Raw genomic sequence first — 22,332 nt, 5'->3', positions numbered from 1 at the left:
CAGTGTTTTAACATTTTCTCCCATGACACTGATAATGATCTCACAAAGTTGTTTATAATCATTTTATTGCATTCATCAGCTGAGACTAATTATAACTCAGATGAAAATCATCCTTGCAGAGTGCATTCTAAATATTAATAAACATAAATAATGCAAGTTTACTATTAAAGCAATTCAAAACAACAAACAGAACCCACAGGGAGTTCCTTAAAATTAATCTGGTTCCACATAAATTCTGTCTTAAAATGTTCAAAGCAACAATATCCCATATCACAGGATATATTAACTTTCTCCTTTCTTTTTGTTCTGTTTTCTAATTTTATAGGATAAAGTAATAGATGTGAGTGGTCGACAGGTCAGGAAGACTTTAGTGGTAACTTCTAATAAGGAAAATGGAACTAATTTAAATATGAATCAGCTAAGAAAAAAACTGAGAACCAGCTACTCCTGATATTGCTTTTTTAAAATTCTGGAATGTTGTTCTGACCCTTTTCCTTTATTTTTTGGACTGTCAAAGATTGACAAGTATCAAGGATTTGAAACATATTTGTAACGTCAAATATCTATTTAAAATGGTTTACAAATCTCAGATAAACTGACATGTTCATATTTAAAACTTGTAGCTTTTAACAGCATCTCCTATTAAATTTTAAGCAATCTTCATTTTGATTGTTTTGTAATTGAAAATATTATATCACACAACTCAGATGATTGGCTTTATGACCTTGGGCAAATTAATTAACATCTTAGAGTTGCCATCTGATAATTGATGATAAGTTTTTCTCCCTCACAAAGTTGTTATTAGCATGAAAGGAGATATGATATGTAAAGCACAGAACACAAACCTTGTTAATGTCTATTCCTATTATTACTGTCATATTTTCTTTCTGGCTCTCCATGCCATTATAGTTCATTGCCATTGCTTCCTGTCTTACAGGAATCATCGAATTTGAAGAGACATGATGATACCAGTTTGAACTCTACCACTTAATGTGTCATTTAACTTTCCTCAATCTTACTCTCTTCATTTGTTGAATGGCATTAGAAATACTGCCTGATGTAACATGTAGTTACAAATACCTACTCCAGATATATTGTAGAGGTTCAAGTAAAACAAACAATGTGAAAATAATTGTAAACTCTAAAGTGCTATTCAAAGGATAACTCAGATTATAAATTATGCACGTTCATGTTACTATCAAAGTTATACAATGCCAAATTAGTTACAGTCTGACATGCAAAGAGCAAATTTCTAAACATTGAATATCACAATATTTACTGTTGCTTTAACATATTATAAAGATAACTTTTTAGAATTTTTGTAGCGCTTGTGTTTACATTATAAAAACACAAATTGAAAAAGAAAACCATGATACTTTCTCAAAGTTTCTTTTTGTCATCTAGAACTGTTGGTATTATGTTTCCTTGGATAATGTCAAAAAGTTTACTTTCATTAAGAAATTTCTAACTGACAAAATACAAGAAATCTTAACACTCTCTACTTTGATATTCTTTGCCACAAATCTTTTTATTCTAGTTTCTAACATGACTTAAGGAAAGATCTTTCATTTCTTCCCTTCTCTATAAAAAGAAATATGTTTTATCTTAAAAGGAAAAAGCTATTAATAAATATGACTAAAATTAGTACCCTGTGAAAGTTAAAAGCATTTCAAGTTCAATAAAGTTAATGGATAAAGAAAATCTCAAAACAGAAAGTTTGACTTAAAACATTTGTTGCATTTTAATGCCGTAGATTAAAGCTTGCATGTGGCTGACTCTTAGCAAACTTCAAAATCACAATGTTGGTGAGAACTAAACTACTAAACAAGGTCATATTTCAAGTAACAAGGAAAAATATCTAGATTCAATGTTTATATACTTGCTTAAATCATTCATAAATCCCACTTATATTTGCATAGCGAAAAACATAAGCCTAACCAACTTATATGATTTTATTTAATCATTAGTATTACTAAAATTCCTAAGGTTATCTCCTCCTCCTTTATTTTTGCAGATTTTTCTACTGACGGATTTAATAAGGGAGAATGAATGGCCCCGATGACCAGTCTACATTGAGAACAAGTCACCAGTAAGTAATGAAATTGAAAAGTTTTGTCCTTTGTCCTCTCAGATCCAGAAAGTTGTACAGGTGAGTTATACTAAAACCTAAAGGAACAGATGAACTCTGTTCTATACAGACTCTTCCATGAAATAGCTCCCAAACTCATAATATGTGTCTAAAATAAGTGTGATGGTCAAACTAGACAAGAATAATATGGTAAAGGAAAATCAAGAGTCAATCTCACTTATGAACATAATAAATAAGATCCTAAGTGATGAAAACAATACGTGATGATGAAGTAAGTTTTATCATAGAAAGGCAGGGTTTAATTGATTAACTTAGTTCACACCTTAGCCGCTTCTGAGAGTATAACACTAATACTCTTCACAACACACTGCATGTCATTCATAAAAATTACCTTTCTTTTCCTCTGTTTCCTTCTTTTCTCTTTTTACTTCCCTCTAACCTCAGCCTCTCCTCAGTGCCCTAGCAAATACTCGGAACTTCTCATATGCCTAGGTTAACTCAGCCTCCTGTCTCAGTGTAAAGATATCTTGGAAAACATTCAGACTTACATATTACATTCATAGGAACATTTATATTTTAGAGACCCATATAAGATTAAGGCAATAAGTTTGAGTTACAGAGTGTCAGGCAGCAGCAAGAACCATTTTGGAGTTGACGTGGGTGTAATTTTCTTTGTATCTGTACAAATTTATCAAAGGGTTAACCACAGTTCTTCCCATGGGAAAGGTCATGGAAGTCCTTACAACTACACACAGGCTGAATTGCTCTCTGCTGCTGATTCCCTTTGCCTCCAGAGCATGATAACTTCTCTTCTTTGACTTCTCCCATCTCATGTAATGTTGATGTGTGTTTTTCAACCCTTCACTAGTAATGGTTAGATCATTTAGCCTTGTACTTTAATCTGCCCTTAGGATATGTCTTTCAATTTTTTTTCATGCAGGAGACTCTTCCTTAGTACACCCAAAGGATTCTACTTACCATGCTCTGGCTCAAAATTCAATATCAGAGATAATTTCTTCTCATAAATGTATTTCTCTTCTCAATTTACATGGAGTTTCCAAAAAATTAGACATTTTGATTACTATTACATAATAACTACTACATCTTTTATATCTACTAAAAGTACTTACAAATTAAAATAAAATAAAGAGGAAGATATTTTTAAATTAAAAAAAGGAATTAGTGAGGGTAGGTGCTGTCATATATTTGGAATGACTAAAATCAGGCATGTAATTTGACAACCAAGGCAAAATGGAAACATATTACAGGATTAAATTTTCTACCCCTACCCCTACCCCATGAATGCCATGAATCTCTCAACTGAGATTTCTTTTTATTTTTCATATATAAAGGATACAGTTATACAAAAGACAGGAAGAGAGTCATAAAATAAATTTATTTCTATTGCTCCCATCCTTAAGGGTATCTTTTTGAAATAGGGCTGCAAAGGAGAATATGTGCAGAGTGATTTCCCTCTAGATAGAGAAAATACCGGAAGAATAGTATAACCATTCCTGCATTTCCATCATTCTGTTCCACCCAACAATGAGGAAATGTTGCACTGGAGATCTATTTGCAAATTTATAATATTTTAACCTTAAATGTCAACATGCAATATATTCCTAAATTTTTTAACACAAAAATAATGAAACTGGAAGAAACTTGAAAGATCCAATAGTTTTTCTTAGGGTTGAACTGTTCAGAACAGATAGTTATCTTTTTTGTTTTTAAGAATTTACACAGCTATCTATGACGTGATTTTATAACCTGGGTGGTCAAGAATGAGCTAAACCATCCTTAGTTAACAAGAAAAGTACAAAAATAAACCAAAAAGGCTAAAATATCAAAATGTTCTGTTAGATAATATTTGAAACAGATTTTCACCAGAGCATTTTGTAAGTGATTAGGTGTACATATGATTAGAAGCACAATTTCTCAAATGCAATCAGATGTTACAGCATTTCCTAAGATATTTCATAGATTTTTGCTAAAAAATAAAGAAATTAATCATTTTTAAAAATTAAAAAAAAATTTTCCTTACTAAGAGTTTTAACAGTGATTATAAACATTCATTTAAAGAGCCAAAAGAAGAATAACTCATATAAGTATATCCTGGACATCTTTGTTCTTTTTTTTTTTCATTGTGAAATCTTGATAAAGCCCTATAGGGTAAAGATATGGATATCTCCATCTGTGGCCCTTCCTTTGTTTCTGGGATGACTTACAGTGTTTCCACACAGTATGATAGAAATAATGGAGTACAACTTCTGAGGCAGGTTTATAAAAAGCAATGTAGCTTCTTCCTCTGTGTGTGTGTGTGTGTGTGTGTGTGTGTGTGTTCCTGAGCTACCATGCAGAAGTCTAAGTATTCTGAAGCCACCATGCTATGAGAAAGACAAGCCACGTGGAAAATCCATATAGGCGCTCTGGCTGGCAGTCCTAGTTTTAGATTCATCACTTTTTAGGTACCAGATGTGTGAATGAATGAGCCTTCAAATGGTTCTAGTCTCCAGCTGTTGAGTTACAACCAGCCTTTAGGTCTTCCCAGCTGAGTACGTAGACATCATGGAGACCCAGAGAAACTATGAACATAAAATCATTGTTTTAAACTGTTAAGTTTTGGGGTAATTTTTTGAACGAAAAAATAGTAACTGGAATGTCGCTGATGATGAACAATAGAATATATTTATAAAGGTTAAGTAATTATTTTTTATAAACAAAGCAGAATATAAGGTCATGATTTATTTCTTAAAGAGAAATATTAAATTTTTAATGGAAAAAGTGGATCTAATTTTCAGATTCTACCAAATAAAATTATCCTTATTTTTGCTCTCTTAGGTAGTAGTCAAAACTGTGGTCAATACTATTTCTTTCTGAGTGTTAAATCCATGGTATGAAACTATCATGTGGAAAATTCTTAGTAGCATTATTCTAATGCTGCATATTAAACATCTGTTTTGAATGAACTGAATTTTAGAGTTGAGATAAACTTAAATTTTTTAGTAAGTTTTGTGATTTTTTGCCTTATAAATATATTTCAGATATATGATATTTTTTATATATTACTTAAGTAAGTATTTGTCATTAAAGCAGAAATTTCTGCTTCCACACACAAAAAAAAGTTAAAGAGCCAAGAAGAGAGATCTCAAAAAGTTAGTTGAATGGTGCACACATTTATTATGGTATTAAATTTTTTAATTAAAATATTTTTCAATCACTTTTTCCAACCATAATTTATAATACTACCATTATCCTTTGATTATCTATGTGTGAATCTGTGTATTCTTTTTGCTTTACATTCAGAGAAAGAGTATTCATTGACTTATAAAATAAACTAGGATTTTGAAAAAGGAATATATCATTAATGTAATTACTTAACTATTAATATTTTAAATCACTGCGTTTTTTTTCCCTTTTGGAAATAAGTACATTTTTCCATGTGGATAGAATAAACTAACAATGACCAAAAGCAGTACTGCAAACCTTAAGCCCCTTCTCTCCTACATAATTTCCTTTCTTTTCTCTATTTTTTATTCATAGGAAAATTGCTTAAAAGATTTTGGAATTCAGGTTTGAACAGCATTAAAAATAATCACATTTATCCAGATACTTGGTACTCATATTTCAAACGAGATTTTATTCAACCTTTCCAACTTCCAGTGTTTCTACAGAATATCTATTCACATTTTTTATTGGAATATCTGACTTTTTTGCTGTAACTTGGGAAGTAAAATAACAGCATTTGTCTGCTTATATGGGACCTTTCCTTATATTATAAATTTAAAACATAGTAAAAAATTTATTCTCATGCTTGACAAATCTTAATGAGTAAGCTATAAATGTGGATCCAAATGAATAGATACTGAGGTAAAAGACACACACACACACACACACACACACACACACACACACACACACACACACACACCTGCCCTTACACCAAAATTTACTAAGATTAACTATTTCTTAACTTCATTCTTCTTTGGTAATTAAGGAAGCACCTAGATTATTCTTTTGGAGGGGTGGCTAAGTCTTGTTTTACAAAATGTTGTCTTTTCAAGGGAAGTGACTCATATTTATATCTATTTTTATAGAGTCAGAGAACTGTTACCTGGAAGGGAACATATAGGTATTCTGTTATAACATTTTCATTTAGTTGGGAAAGCCTCATGCACAAGTCACATGGTTGGGTAGTGACAATGTGAATCTGGGAATGGTTCGCTAACCCACCAATTGGGTGATTTTTCCATTAACTTATTTACTAACTTTTCCAACTGAATTAAATTTTGACAAAAGCACTTCATAGAAGAGTTTCCTAGTTGTACCTCATTATGAAACCTTCAGAAGAAAACCAAACTAAACCTCCCAAGAAAAAATAAACAATCGGATGAACAAAACAAATGAATAGGCAGGTTAACCATAAACATAACTACAGACCAGAATTAGGGGGATAAAGGGGGAAAAAACCCTCAAACTTCTGCCTTATTTTTCTTTGAAGAGGATTAAATTTTCCACAGAAAACTAAAAGTGTGATAGATTATTTTTTTAAAGTGCAGTACGGCCTTTGTTCTGCTGTAAAATTCTCAATGACCTGTAGAATCAAATGCTTTTTTGGAACCTAACTTTTGATCATCTATACAATTAGTGTGGAAATCAAATTAGCCACAAGATCCCTTTCAACTCTAAAAATCTTACTTATAAAACAATTAGCAGAAACAGAAGCAAAACAAAAAATCCACATTTTTTCATTATAGTTTATCAAATATTTGCCAAATGGACAGCCACAAAATGTCAGTCTCAGATATTACAGCAATGGTTATTTTCAGGAGCATAAAGTGTAGGAGGTTACGTGAAATAAAACAAATACTAGCACTAGTTAATATTGAAGATAGAGTGATCATTAAACCAAAAAAGAGATGTGGATAATCACCTTACTTTTAGATCTCAATCGCTCATAAATTTATTTTTGAAATTACCCCCATCATTGACATTTTCTTTCTCAGTAAAATAAACTAGGTATCTAATTAGAAATTTGACTATGCTCAGTAAAATATCAGAGCTTATTATTATGCTCAGTATACTTTAATAACTTTGAGATGTCAGGGGAATCTTACTAAAGAGACAGGAACCTGCCCAAAGTTTCAGAGTGAAAATACGGTTGCAATCTTGGTCTCTTAGCATACGTTCCTTTAAATAATTACTTAAGTTCTAGAAACTGTCTTTCAGATTTCAGTCAAACTTTAAATTGAAAATGAAAATGAAATCTGTAATTTACTGAGCCGGTGCTGGATGGCTAGATGGATGGATGGATGATGGATAGAAACTGAAAGACTTATTCCATTGGTATACAGTGCTCTGTTTTTGTGAGAGATTCAATAAAAAGAATGAAAAACAAGCAGATTTGCAAAACAGTGCCACTTAATTTAAAATTTTATTTTCCTCCAAGTTTCTGTTTGGAAACCTGGGCACTACTAGTTTAAGTGGGGGAAAAAAAAAAAAAGAACAGGCAACTGTTTTCCTTTTTAACTCCGGTCCTCTTTCATGTTTATTGGGTGCATTAAAAACCTCTACTGATACCAGTTTTTACCTTTGTTTCCTTACATAGATTTTCTAGGTTGCATTTTACTAATTTATTTCCCATTAATCTTTATCTACTAACAAACTGGCAGAATGGCAGAGATAAACAGGCAAGGAGGAGAAAATGCTAAAATTTTATTTTCATTCCACCCCCAAGCAGTAAAAAGGAAGAAGACACCACTTTTATCATTTTGATATGAATACTTTTTTCACTCTTGGAATGAAAGAATATATCTTGCTTTATTTGAAAAGTGTTTCCCTTAGGAATAAAAGAATTGTAGATAAAGGAAAACATGTTATACTCTATAGTACTTTTAGCTAGATCACCTGGCTACCTCTTCTTGTAAAACTGGTCTTCTGAAAAGCTGAAATAAATTTACTGGCAGCTATATTCTTTTGGTATAGAAAATATATCCAGTTTATTAAATTTTGCTCAAATTATTAATTAGTAATTTTGCCAACAAATGCCAGAAGTAAAGCGTTAAATTTTAAGTATTTCCCTTTCCTACTTTCTAAAATCTATAGATAGATAGATAGGGAATTGGATCATGTGATTATGGAGGCTGAGAAGAGGATATATGTATTTGTGTGTATATGTATACTAACACATAGGAATTATACACATATATAGGAATTATATGTATTATGAATTATACATATATATGTATATGAATTAGCTTATACCATTATGATGGCTACAGAGTCCCATAATCTGCCATTTGCAAGCTGAAGACCCAGGAGAGCCATTGATGTAGTTCCAGTTCAAGTCCTAAGGCCTGAGAACTAGGAGAACTGATGGTTTAAGTTCCAGTCTGAGTGGAGGAGAAAACCAATGTCCCAGCTACAAAACAGTGTAAGTGGAAGAGAAAAACTCAATGTCCCAGGCAAAGAAAGTGAATTCTCCCCTACCTCGCCTTTGTTCTATTCAGGTCTCCAACAGATTGTATGCAACCCACTCACCTGGGGGCTGACAATCTGCTTTTCTTAGTCTGCCAATTCAAAGGTTAATCTCATCCAGAAACACCCTTGAACCATACCCAAAATATTAACCAAATATCTGGTTACTCTGTGACCCAGTCAAGCTGACACATAAAATTGACCATCACAAGCCCACCTGCTGTCAATATGGCACCCACTGCGTCTCTCTAAACCATATTAAAGGGGCTTCCCTGGTGGCGCAGTGGTTGAGAATCTGCCTGCTAATGCAGGGGACACGGGTTCGAGCCCTGGTCTGGGAAGATCCCACATGCTGTGGAGCAACTAGGCCCGTGAGCCACAACTACTGAGCCTGCGCGTCTGGAGCCTGTGCTTCGCAACAAGAGAGGCCACGATAGTGAGAGGCCCGCGCACCGCGATGAAGAGTGGCCCCCGCTTGCCGCAACTGGAGAAAGCCCTCGCACAGAAACGAAGGCCCAACACAGCCAAAAATAAATATAAAAATAAATAAATAAATAAGACCCGGTGCAACCAAATAAATAAATAAATATTAAAAAAAAAACCATATTAAATTCCAATAAAGATGATAAGAAGGTCTTAATTCCTCCTAACGTGACACTACTGTCCTGCATACAACTGAAAACCCACTAACCCCTCCCCCAGAAGAGAAGTTTAAGGCCTTGTGTGATATTTACTCTTTTCCTTGATATCCTGTAACTTAAATACTATAATCTAAAATTAACAATACTTAAATATTATGGAAAGTCAATACATGATATTATAATTAGTTAATTATTAATTATCAGTCAGTTCATCTTACTTTACATGATAAGAGGGAGAAAAACAAAGATATTTGCATAATATAGTAATATATATAAAAATAACATATCTCTAATAGATGTAATTATATAATATCAATATATTTATTATAATTTTTTTATATTATAGTTTATATCACATTTATATAGAATTAATAGATATTAATCACATGCATTAAAATATATATGTGTGAAAACATATTTATAACACAATAAGTAGGAATGCTCATAACAATTAAGGTCCTTATTTCTGTAACTGGTCATGTGATTGTAGCTGGTGTTTATAACTACCTTCTTCTACTACCCGTTCTGTATTCCCTTTGCCTTCAGCAAACCCATCAGCTAGTTGTTGTTTACTTGGTAAAGTGACCCAAATCTTCATTTCTGAAGGGTCCTGCCTACACTGAGTTGTCATAATTTTCCCTTAACTTTAAATACATGTCATGATAATACTAAGAGATACCCTAGGGGGACTTTTGTATTCCAGATATACTCTTCCTTACCTCCATTGGAAAGTAGCAGTCCAGTTTCCCCTGGTAGTTAGGATCAGTCAGCCCATCCAGGACAGGAACTCCCTTCTTTGCCTATTGATGCAGAGGCATGAGGATTACCTTTTGCTCCTGTCCTTCAGGGACGTCCCAGAAAGGGTCTATAGTGCTTGCTGCAGTTGTCCAGCATTGTGCAGGTGGTGCTTGCATATCATGAAAGCCATCTGTAGGTCAGGCCTGAGTCTTCTCTTCCTCTGCCAACTGATTGTAGGGAACTCCCCGTTAGGCCATAGGTGCAGGCTGGGAGAGAGAAGGCACTGTAGCAAGTGTGGAGACCATGGGTGTTTGGGCCATTTCATGTAATTTACTTGTACCTTTGGGGCCTGCTTGAACCTGATCACATATGTACACTTCCACTTGATAATGGAATGTTGCTGTGCATGCCCAACTTTATGACTTGGTGGGTCAGATAATGACCAGTTCATGTGGGCAGCTCATGTCATATGGAAATTTAGTGGCCACGTTTAAGCATTCAGTCTCTTCTAGTGCCCAGTAGCAGGCCAACAGCTGTTTCTCAAAAAGAACATGAGTTACCTGCACTGGATTGTAGGGCTTTGCTCCAAAATTTCAAGGGCCTATTCTGCAGTTCACCTGAAGGGCCTGCTCAATGCTCCAAACAACATCTCTCATCTGCTGTTGACACTTCAAGCACCATTGTATCTGCTGGATCATATGGCCCAAATGACAAAGCAGCTTGCACAGTGGTTTGAACCTGTTTCAAAGCCTTCTCCTTTTCTGGGCTGCACTCAAACCTAGCAGCTTTTCAGATCAGTGGTAAATGGGCCAGAATAATACACCCAAATGAGGAGTATATTGTCTCCAAAATTCAGACGCCCACCAGACATTGTGCTTGTGTTTTGGCTGTAGAAAGGGCCAGATGCAACAACTTATCCTTCCCCTTGGACGGGGTATTTCAACATGCCCCATGTGGTAACAGTCAGTGGATCCAAATAGTGGTGCACCCTTTTGACTAAGCTTAAACTCTCCATTTGACACCCTCTCCATCATTTGCACAATGTACATGTGAGTCCTTTCAACCAGCTACCTGTCATTTATACCTTCCAGGTACTTAAAATGTATATTTGCAACCAAGTCTAAACCTATAAGGATTTTAAAAAAAAGTCTTTTTACCTGCCCCAGAATTGGTTTAGTCACCTTTTCTGCAGTGAAATTAATCCTACGCATTATTCCATAATTAGTTTCTCTCTTTAATTTCACTGTCCATCTATGCCTAGAAAAAATGATAATGGCTCCCTTACTAAAGGAGATTCCTCTTGATGGCTGCATCCTAAAACTACAAGACAAAGAAGAAGCTTTGAAACGAATGCATTTAATCTTTATTAGAGTCTTGACAAGCCCTCTCTCATGAAGAAATTCTCTTCAAGCTTTAGGGGAGGGAGCAAATTTTTTAAATTCTTATATTTATACATACTCAAGATACCTTATAAATGTAATTCAATTTACTTACCTCAATAGTAGTAATTATGAATAATATGCTTTAAAGTTTATTAAGTTTTATCTAAATTTAATTATATTCTCAGTAAAGAGATGCCAGACTAACAGCATTTTTTGTTTCCATATCATACATTCAGAATTACAGTACCAGTCAGAATAAAGGCTGCACATAATAACTCATGTTTGATTTAAGTTATGAAGGCTGAATACATGGATGCAAAGGAGACAAGGAGGAGAAAGTGATGTTAGGCAGAGGTAGCAGTGTGTGCACAGCATGGTGATGTGGAAGGGTGTGTTGTGTTTGAGAAACAGAATGTACTTCAGTTATGGCTGAATTCGAAGGTAATAGGGAGAGTGATGGAAGCTGTGAATGTTTGGTGAGTAAACAGAAAGGGCACAGAGATATAGCCACTATCAAAATAAGCCTAGCATCCTATTCACGATACAAGACACTATCTTTAAAGCTTGGTGGTAAAGGTTGGCAAAGTTGGGTTTATGGTGTAGTAAGAATTGTGTTAAAAAGAGTTTATGCTCTAAGCAATATGTGGTATGGACTACAGAGCAAAGCAGCTGGATTCATGATGTAGAGTAATTAATTAATTAACTTTAATATTGTAGACAAGGCATAATATGTGTGTTATATAAGGATTTAGGAATGGGACCAAAGTGTACAAGAGAGTTTCAACAGATATTTTACAGATAAAATTGACTCACTGGATATGGAAAGCTGAGAAATGGCAAACAAAATTGATCAACTGGATGAGAAAAGGGGAATGAATTAAAAAAAAAAAAACCCAAAGCCCTAGCTTCCCAGCTTAAGCAAGTGCATTCATTGGATCAGCCCTGAAATAATCTGCATGATCTCTTTTAAGCCTTCACACACAAACACACACACACACACACACACACACACACACACACAATCTGACACGCACACAAGCTTGGCATCTTCCTTTCTAAAAGCTTACTTTGATACTTCAGTACTTCAATCTATGTTTGTTAATAGAAAAATGCCCCAATCCCCATCTAAAATGATACTAGGACTCTGTCTCAGAATAAGTTAGGAACATGGATGGATTGATTCCCCCTAAAATACCAGTTTAGCCAATTGCTGCTTTTGCCTCCAACCCTTGCCCATCTTGCTCATTATCTATGTGAGATTCAATTGAATTACAAGCTTTCTTTGACCAGTGAATAAATGATGAGAAATTTTGAGTGGCATCCTTTCATTTACATAGAAACTATAAATCAGAGTCAAACAAAGCAACCTTTTGAATCATCAGAGTCATTGACAATATACCCACATGTCTCATCATCAAAGAACCAGCCTTTTGGTTCTCTTTTATTGACTGTATCTCATATATTAGCGGTAAAAATCCATTGAAGATTATGGCCAGAATATTAAGATGAGAATGAAGTCCTCCATGGAACAAACATACATTATATCCACATGAAAATAAGCATTTGATAATAAAAAGAACTTAAATCTGGAGCTCAAAAACAACAAAGGTTTTGATTTCAATCTGAGAATCATGTGCATATAGATGGCAGTGAAAGCCAGGGTTGAGCTTGAGATTTTCCAAGGATATAACCAGAAAAAGGAGAGAGACAGACTAGACAGACAGACACTAAGGATAGGCCTGTGTAATTTAAGCTTTGAAGGAATATATGAAGGAGTGAGAGCAATTCTGAGGAGACTGAAGATGGAAAGGAGAAGAATTGTCCCAGAAGCCCAACAAGGAGAGACTTTCAAGGGATGAGTGATATACTGTGCATAATAGCATATGAAGTTAAAAGAAGGCAAGTTCTTTAAATGATCCACTAAAAGTGACAACTGGAGATCATTAGTAGTCTTATCACAAAGATGAACAGTGTAGGGGAAACCATTTGAGATGTCTTGGAGAGTGTTTTTTTGCTTTTTGTAAATATGTTGTTTGATATGATTCAATGAAAGGATTATGTGGATTATAAAAATGTAAAAGTTTGGTAGTGTATATATGTCCATGCTACTCTCTCGCTTCATCCCAGCTTACCCTTCCCCCTCCCCGTGTCCTCAAGTCCATTCTCTATGTCTGCGTCTTTATTCCTGTCCTGCCCTTAGGTTCTTCAGAACCATTTTTTTTTTTAGATTCCATATATATGTGTTAGCATACGGTATTTGTTTTTTTCTTTCTGACTTAGTGGGAAGTAGCCACATAGCACAGAGAGATCAGCTCGGTGCTTTGTGACCACCTAGAGGGGTGGGATAGGGAGGGTGGGAAGGAGGGAGATGCAAGAGGGAAGAGATATGGGGATATATGTATATGTATAGCTGATTCACTTTGTTATAAAGCAGAAACTAATACACCATTGTAAAGCAATTATACTCCAGTAAAGATGTTAAAAAAAAAAAAAGTAAAAGTTAATACAAAGTAAATTAGGAAGTTTCTTATAAAGTTTTATGTATACTTCTACCCTATATCAGTAATTTCACCCCTAGATGTTTGTCCAAAAAAAGAAAAACATATTTCCACAAAAAAGCTGTGATCATGAATGTTCATAGTAACTTTATTCTTAATAGCTAAAACTGAAAACAGCCCAGGTTTCGGTCAACTGGAGAAACAAATTGTGGTATATTTATATGACAGAATAGTACGCAGCAATAAAAAAGGACAAAGTACTGATACATGCAATAGCATGGCTAAATTTCAAAAATATAATATGAAGTGAAAAGAGCCAGACACGAAAGAGCAGCTATTGTATGTTTTCATTTATGTGAATTTTTGCAATAGGAAAACCAAATGATCATGACAGAAATAAGAATAGTGTTTGCTTCTGAGGTGGTGAGGGACTGACTGAAAAGGGAACTTTCCAAGGATGGAATTGTTCTGTATTTTGTTAGGAGTGTGGGTTAATACAGTTGTATGCATTTGTGAAAACTCATAGAATTGCACACTTAACATTTCATTGCATGTAGATTGTTCTTTTAATCAAAGGGAAAAATAAACCAAATGTTGATGGGAAGAATACACATGGAAAATGATATTATAGAAGTTTATCTGGATTGAGAAGGGTAAAGAGAGATATCTAGAGATGAGAGACAAGGCTGAGGGAAAATTGCTTTAAAATAGTATTAAAACCATGGAACTTGAACATGCTAATATAAAAAAACGAGCAAGAGAGAGGAAAATGTCAGTTTTAAAGAGAGGGCATTGATAGAGAAATATCCCAGAGCAGGCAGAAGGGAATTGGATTAAAATTACCAAACATGTTTTACTTTTCTGCTCTGAAAGGCCACAAAAGAGACAGAGCAGGCTCAGATTTAGGGACTTAGTCCAATTAATTTATAGTGGGTTACATAACCAGTCATGAGAAGAGACTAAACATAAAAATTTCATTATTTGGGTCCCACAGAGTCCTCACAAGGATAAGAGTACCTCTGGGGCCTCTGTAATTGACTTCCAACAAGACAGATTATTTTGATCATGTTACAGACTTGTATCTGAAATGGACTCTATCCTGAGCTACTCTTTTGGTAAGGACTAAGCAATGGCAATGCTCATCTAAAATTGTTTTTATAGAGGGAAAAGTCAAGCACTGCCAGAAATTTTGAACAGGAATTACAGTGGACTGTGAAGCCTGATGCAAACCAAAACTGCCAGGTGCATTTGGAAAGAGCTGATAGATCAGAATATGAAATGTTAGCTTAAGCGTGAGCCCTTTCATCTTACTGAGTTTAATGAAAAAGTACTTCGGTATCTGTAAAACAACAGAAAATAAATGGGAAATATCTAGACAATCCGTGAGACATTTTGGCCAAGTCACATCATAGCCCCACAAACTCTGGAACCTAATAGAATATATTGACCAAAATTATTAGGGAGATATGAATGGGTAGAAAGCACTTCATGTATGTTTGCGCAGTGCTATTTGAAATTTGAGAATGTCTGAGAATGACTAGAAAATCTCAAAGAACGACACTGGTTTAAATAATGATGATAGCTCCAACACTCCAAAAACAATGCTCTGAAGTGGCTTCATTGAAAATTACTTACATTTGAAACTATGGATTAGGAGACTTCAGTAGATAGACTAACTGGAAACCATCTGAGAGGAGAATGGAAATTAGAAATATGCTCAAAAACACAAAAATATAATAGGAAGAAAACTTGCATGCTTATATTGAACATTTGGTTTCATTAGGAACAAATCTCTCTGCATTGTTATTTTAAAATTCTAGCTGTGTTTTGTTGTGTAAAATTCCACTTTTTAATTACTTACTTAAATTTTATTATTTCAAAAAAATCCTCTCATTTCCACTCAGAATAGACATTGAAATTCTATAGAATCTTTATATAGTTTTTTCCTATTATCTGTGACATATCAGGCTGTTTTTATACATATCCAAATAATGCAATGATGGAGGATTTTATTTTTTTAATAGAGGATACCATGTTATATAAAGAACCAAGCCACTATGAATCTAGGAGGTTGTCTTACTCTGCCAGGGCTACCATAACAAAATACCACTACTGGGTGGCTCAAACAACAAAAATATATTTCTCACAGTTCTGGAGGCTGCAAGTCCAAGATCGAGGTGTCAGTGAGTTTGGTTTCTCCTCAGGCCTGTCTCCTTGACTTGTAGACAACCACCTTCTCAATGTGGCCTCACGTGGTGTTTTCTCTGTGTGACTGAAACCCTGGTATCTTTCCTCTTCTTCTAAGGCTACCAGTCCTTTGGGTTAGGGCCCCACCCTTATGTCTTCACTTAACCTTAATACTTCTTGATAGGCTCTGTGTCCAAACACAGTCACATTGGGCATTAGTGTTTCTACATATGAATTTGGGAGGGGAATACAACTGAGTTCATAACAGGGGTTATATCAGGTCCAATATTTGAGGGGGCCTCTGAGGCAACAACTGGGTAGTGACTAGGGAAGGTTAAGTGATAGATAATCCAGCTAATATTAAGAAAATATCTTGGTTATAGACATGTAGGATTAGCAAATGTGTTTTTATCAGGGTGTCTTCTCACCCCTCACCCCATGAAAGTGAACCATGTCAGACTACTTATTTCTTCTTACCCTGGAGAGTTGAACTTTGTGATTTCTCTAAATGAAATTATATGAATATGAACTTTCATAACTTAAGTGCCTCCTACTTAGGGAGGGAAGTTTTCATTAAGTATGATAGCCAATCCTGCATATTTTGCCTTGGTGCCTTTTGGACTGTGAGATCCTGATAGAATTGGGAGTGCCTTACAACTGCAATATGGTGGATTAGAAGTGACAATCCAGTTGATACTTATAATTAGATTGAGATTTTTTTTTTCGGCACCAGCTGGTAAACCCAGATACTCTGCCAGTTCCCACCTCCTTAATAGTTCCTACTAGCAAAACCAAACTGGTTGAAGAAGGGCAGAGGAGGAAAGAAAAATCCAAATTGCTCTGGCTTGAGATCTGAACGGAAGGTGAAGTGTATCGTACTCTTTGATAGGGTTGACTTTAAAGCAGGGTTTCTCAACCTCAGCACCAGTGGCACTGGGGCCAGATAATTGTTTGTTGTAGGGGGCAGTTCTATGTATTGTAAGATGCTTAGCAGTATCCCTGGCCTCTACTCACCAAATGCCAGTAGCATCTTTAGCCATGACAAATAAAAATGTCTCCAGGGGGCTTCCCTGGTGGCGCAGTGGTTGAGAATCTGCCTGCCAATGCAGGAGACACGGGTTCGAGCCCTGGTCTGGGAAGATCCCACATGCCACGGAGCAAATGGGCCCGTGAGCCACAATTACTGAGCCTGCGCATCTGGAGCCTGTGCTCCGCAACAAGAGAGGCCGCGATAGTGAGAGGCCCGCGCACCGCGATGAAGAGTGGCCCCCGCTTGCCACAACTAGAGAAAGCCCTCGCATAGAAACGAAGATCCAACACAGCCATTAATAAATAAATAAAGCACACCTAGTATAGTGTAATTTAAAAAAAAATGATTTAAAAAAAAAAATGTCTCCAGACATTGCTAGAATATGCAGCAAAAAAATATGCAGGACTAGCTATTCCCTTGGGGAACAAAACTGCCCCCAGTTGAGAAGCAGTGCTCTAAAGGAAAGGAGAGAAATTGAATGGTATCACTAGAGGGGTTTAATGTTCTGTGAGGTTTTATTTTTTTCAAGTGGGTTTGCTTTGCTTTAGGATGGAAGATGCTGTGGAATATTTGAAGTTAGCAAAGTAACTTCTAATTATCCATTATCTCCTTGCTCTCCTGAGACCTCACTTAAATGACAGTGATAGATAGTAAAGGCTCAAAAGGGATACAACTAAAAAGGACAAAGGAAATACTGGCATAGACATGAACAGATGAACAATTCAGTGTTCTTTTTTTTAAGCCAGAAAGGAGATGGAGTGATTACTGAATTAGTAGATAAGAGGAAGCCATAGCAAGTGTCCACAAAGATATGACCACCTCACCACTAAAATACCTAAAAGGTCAAGATGCCTCAGAAGGTATGTGTGATACACAGAAATAAGTGTCAGAGAATTGATTGAAAGTTTGTATTTGGAGTGGTTGGGTTTCCAGGTCCCCTTTGCACTTTTACTCAACCAGGAGGCTACTTACCAAGTTCCAAACAGGAGATTGGAGTCCTTCCCTTACTCCCAAAGCAAACGAATCAATTGGAACAGCTCTAGATTTTAACATATGAGACTTAGCAGAAGGTTCATATTTGCAAACAGAGGGATTCATAATAGTATTCATGCTCTATGTTGGAATCATAGTTATCTTCTTCATCTGACACCTAAGAATACTTTGTTTGGCATTCATCTCCTTAGGCAGAAATTTGGACAATTTTGATACCAATTTCATTAGTCAAATTGTAAAATTAGACTGAAAAAGTGTATAATTGTTCAAAAACAATAAAAGTTATTTCTCACTTATGTAAATAGTTCAAAAGCATCTGGGGTCAGTGGTCTGCTCTGTTCTACATAGTAAACTCCAAAGATGTAAGATTTTAGAAGGAGAGTATCATATGAATACTGGAACAAGGAGAAGTTCAGAAAGAAGGTAGAACAAGTTTAGAATCCTTGAAGTGGAAACAAGAATGGTGTTTTCAAGGAGCAAAATGTTAGAGAGAGTAAGAGTAATGAGTGGTTATTGAGGAAGGCAAGGAATGCTTTCTCCCTATCATAAGGAGCTTGTGTTTTAACCTAAATATGGTAGAGAAACACTAAACGGTTTTGAGCAGTGTTGTGAAATAATCTGGTTTATCTCTTACAGGATGATTGTGGCTACTACAGTGGGGCAAATGTAGAAAAAGTAGGAATAAATGAGAACTTGACAGTAATCTGAAACAGAGCTAACAGAGATTTGGGCTAAAGTCATGGTGGACATGTTAAGAAAAGTTTAAAATTGGTATTTACTTTTGAAAGCAGGATTTGCTACTGGATATGAGGAAGAAAGAGAGAGAAGATTCAAGAATGTATAGCTTAGGTTTATGGCCTGAACATCTGGTAGAACAGAAGCATATTTTACTGACGTGGGAAATTGAGGGTTTGGCTAAGGCTAGAGATACTACACAGTTGGGAGGCTTTAGCATAATGATAGTTATGTGAAACCACAGATCTGGATACATTGACAAAGGAGATAATTACTTTGAGGGAAAAAGAAAAAAACTTTGTCTGGGACACTTTGATATTCATTGGTCCAGACATGATGCAGGAAGCTGCAATGTAGACTTCAGGGAAGAAACAGGAGGCAGGAAGAAAACTAGAAGCATCTCAGAATCTAAGTTAAAAAAAATTTGTCAAGAAAGAAGGAGTTTTCAACTGTGTAAGCATTTGTGTAAGATATGGATAGACAATGTTTAAGATCTGGCAGTGTTTTGCTACAAAGGAGTTCAGTGGAAAGAGGTAGCTAGAGGGGTATGTGGAATCAAGGGAGGGTGTGTATTCAAGAGAGGAGGGATCCAGGGGGAAGAACTAGTTTTATGTAAGAATGGAGACAAATCATGTAGTTTCACATAACGGTGAGAATATGATTTTTATTTCCTTTTTTGCTTATATTTTGCAGTTGCACCTCAGGTGAATAGATGGACTAATCATTAATGTTGGTTTATGCCACATTTTCATTGTTGGTCCATGTGTAACCATCTTTTAATTTTTGTTGTTAAACAATTAAATAAAGCAATTGAGAGGAAGAGATTGAACCTAGCAAACAGAGCATCTGAGGAAATTTCCAGGCTTAGAGAGCTAAAATCTAGTTTAAAGCAGAAAGAAGACTCTAAGAAAAATTGCCATGGGAAAATGGAATTGATTATCTGATATGTTTATATGTCTTTTAGATTGTCCCCATCAAAGATGCCCTCCCATTGTACTTTTAATACACTTTGTTTGCATTTCAAAGCAGGAGAGCAGTTTACCTCTATTAGTAAGTTTGGATTCTGAATGATATTGTCTCCATCTTCTGATAAATTATATTTTAAACTCATTGTCAGGTGAAGGAGATGTCTTTAGAAAATGCTGTTGGTGATCACTTTAGGATAAATGTCAGGTCTGTAGTGTTTGGATGCCAAACAACTGTACTGCATTTATTAATGTTCCATGGATGATTCCCTAATATAATCCATCCCCAGTTTAGTATAAGAGCCTCAGGGGAAAAGTGAGCTCTATATAGGAATGTATTTTCATAGGTGAATTCGCTTAGTTGCAATTAAAATAGTTAATGTGAAGGTATATCAAAAAGGCATCCGTAGATTAAAAAGCGTTTCCAACACACTGGTGAGGAACTCTGAAAAATAAATCAAATATAGGAATTTAGGAAGTGACCTTAAACTTCCCTGGGTTAGAAAAAAAATGTAAACTTGTGACATATAATTGTAGAAACCCTTGGACAGGTTAGAAGTAATTATGGCTTTTGTCACTCGTGGAATTCCTTACATGTAAGTTCAGAAATTTATACTGAAATTTGGTGACAAAAATAAAGCAGAATGCTCAAAATTTAACAAACCTCCTTTCTCAGTCCCTGAATGTATTGCCAGTGAGTGTTGAGCCAAGCCAAATTATAATTGAAGGTACTTGAGCAAAAAGAGCTTTTAAATGAAACTCATGTATTTAGTTAGCTATTTTATTTTAAGAACTCAGAAAATTACAAATAATGTTTAGAGCCTGTATTGTATTATTTATCATGTGAACAAAAACACTGAAGCTCCTCTCATACTAATGTTGATGTGTGTGCAAATAATAATAATAACAATAAATTTTACAATTTTGTTGAGTCTCTAGACATTTGGCATCATGTAAACAGAGGCAGACCTCAGAAGAATAGAATAGGGAAGCATTACACTGAGTTTTGGTCATCTGTTTTAAATAACTTATAATTTAATTTGACTTAACGAAAACAATATTTCAATCTTGTCATTGGCAACAAAAAGAGAAATGCAACACAGATGGGCATCAATGTAATTCTAGATAATGGTTAAGACACATAAAATTCTTAACTATAGAAGAATTAAGAGTATAGAAATAATAGAAATCACAAAGAGGCAATACGTGTACAAAAAATGATTTTTCAAATCTCTCCACTTTGCTGATGTTTTGGTATGTGTATGATGTTCTCCCCAAGCCCTCTTTCTCTGTCTCAAAAATGTGACTCTATCTACCCTTTAATAAATTGTTTCTTTTGCTTTCACTCTAGTGAACTGGTCTATGTTTTTTTGGGTGAACCTACAACATATGTGCATCTGGGTGTATAATATTAATGTGTCAATCATCTACCTTTTACAAAATTGACAAATGTTATAATTATAATCGTAATATTGATAATGCAAAATTAATATAATATTTAAGTTGCCAAAGGTGTTTGTTATAATACTGTATAAACAGAAAATCTAAGAACAGTGCACATGTGACAACACATTTTCTGTGTAGTTTTATTTCTTATGGAAAGAGGTGAGACTCATTTTTGAAAAGGTAAATAGATAGTACATTTCATGTAGTATTGGTAAGTCATTTAAAACAGTGCATTTGGAAGACAATGCATCTACTAACAACCAAATATGAAATAATGGTAGGTTGCAGTGTCTTCTTTGGTAAAAAATATTTCTTGACTTCAGTTGTAAAATGTTGGTTCATTAAACAATATATTAAAAGATTTCACTAGTAAAATAGGCTACTAGAAGACAGATAAAAAGTAAATATGATCTCTTCTTTGAGATTCATCCACCTCTCCCTAAATTTATTTTAATGCAAAAGGTATAATTAAGTGCTCTCAGAAAGTTGGTCTTAGTTGATCTTCTCCTTTATATTTGCAATAAAAAAAATTCAGCTTGTGGAGCTGAATAGTTGGAGATGCTTGTGGAGAGAACAGCAGCCCTGTAAACTCTAGCAAGGTGGCATGCTTCAAATGGTCAGTGTAGTGATAAATAGGAGTGGTTCTCAATGTTGGCTGCACATTAGAGTTGGCTGCACCTGGTGTGATTTGTAAAGACCAGTTGCCTGGGTTCCACCCCCAGAGATTCTGATTTAATTGGACTGGGAACTGGCCAAGACAAATATGCCTTGAGTGCTGGCTTAGTCACTGGCAAATAGCTGCTTTTAGTAAGCCCACATTTTCAAGTAAAAAAGAGAATTAAAAAAGAAGAAAGAAACCTAAATCATAAAGAACTGGGAAACTCACAACATGGTTTAACAAAGGTGAACAGAGTTTAGTATACAGGTCTAATCTTTTTTATTTAGATAAATATGTAAATTGATAAAAAGAAAACCATATCTCCTTTATACTGTGTCAAAATGATCACATCTAAGGTTTTATAATATGTAAGAAATTTATGTAGATGTCAAATTCAAAACTTCCCAAGTAGTCTCTTTCAAAGATTTGGTTAAATTATGATTTTATTTTGCTTCCTTAAATACTTTACCTGCTCTAAAAACCAACTACTTGAGCT

The 22,332-nt window shown here is 35.0% G+C and overlaps 1 long non-coding RNA gene across 1 annotated transcript in view; it reads right to left on the bottom strand.

Annotated features, from left to right (window-relative positions):
- LOC103011252 (uncharacterized) overlaps positions 1-22,332 on the bottom strand; it is a 37,479-nt gene that overhangs the window by 5,503 nt on the left and 9,644 nt on the right. Inside the window, exon 2 of the long non-coding RNA XR_450992.2 lies at positions 10,032-10,208. This is a non-coding gene — a long non-coding RNA (uncharacterized LOC103011252). The remainder of the gene's footprint in view (positions 1-10,031; positions 10,209-22,332) is intronic.

The sequence above is a fragment of the Balaenoptera acutorostrata genome, chromosome 6 (genome assembly GCF_949987535.1).
Source record: "Balaenoptera acutorostrata chromosome 6, mBalAcu1.1, whole genome shotgun sequence".
NCBI lineage: Eukaryota > Metazoa > Chordata > Mammalia > Artiodactyla > Balaenopteridae > Balaenoptera > Balaenoptera acutorostrata.
This window is presented reverse-complemented; position numbering and strand designations above follow the sequence as displayed.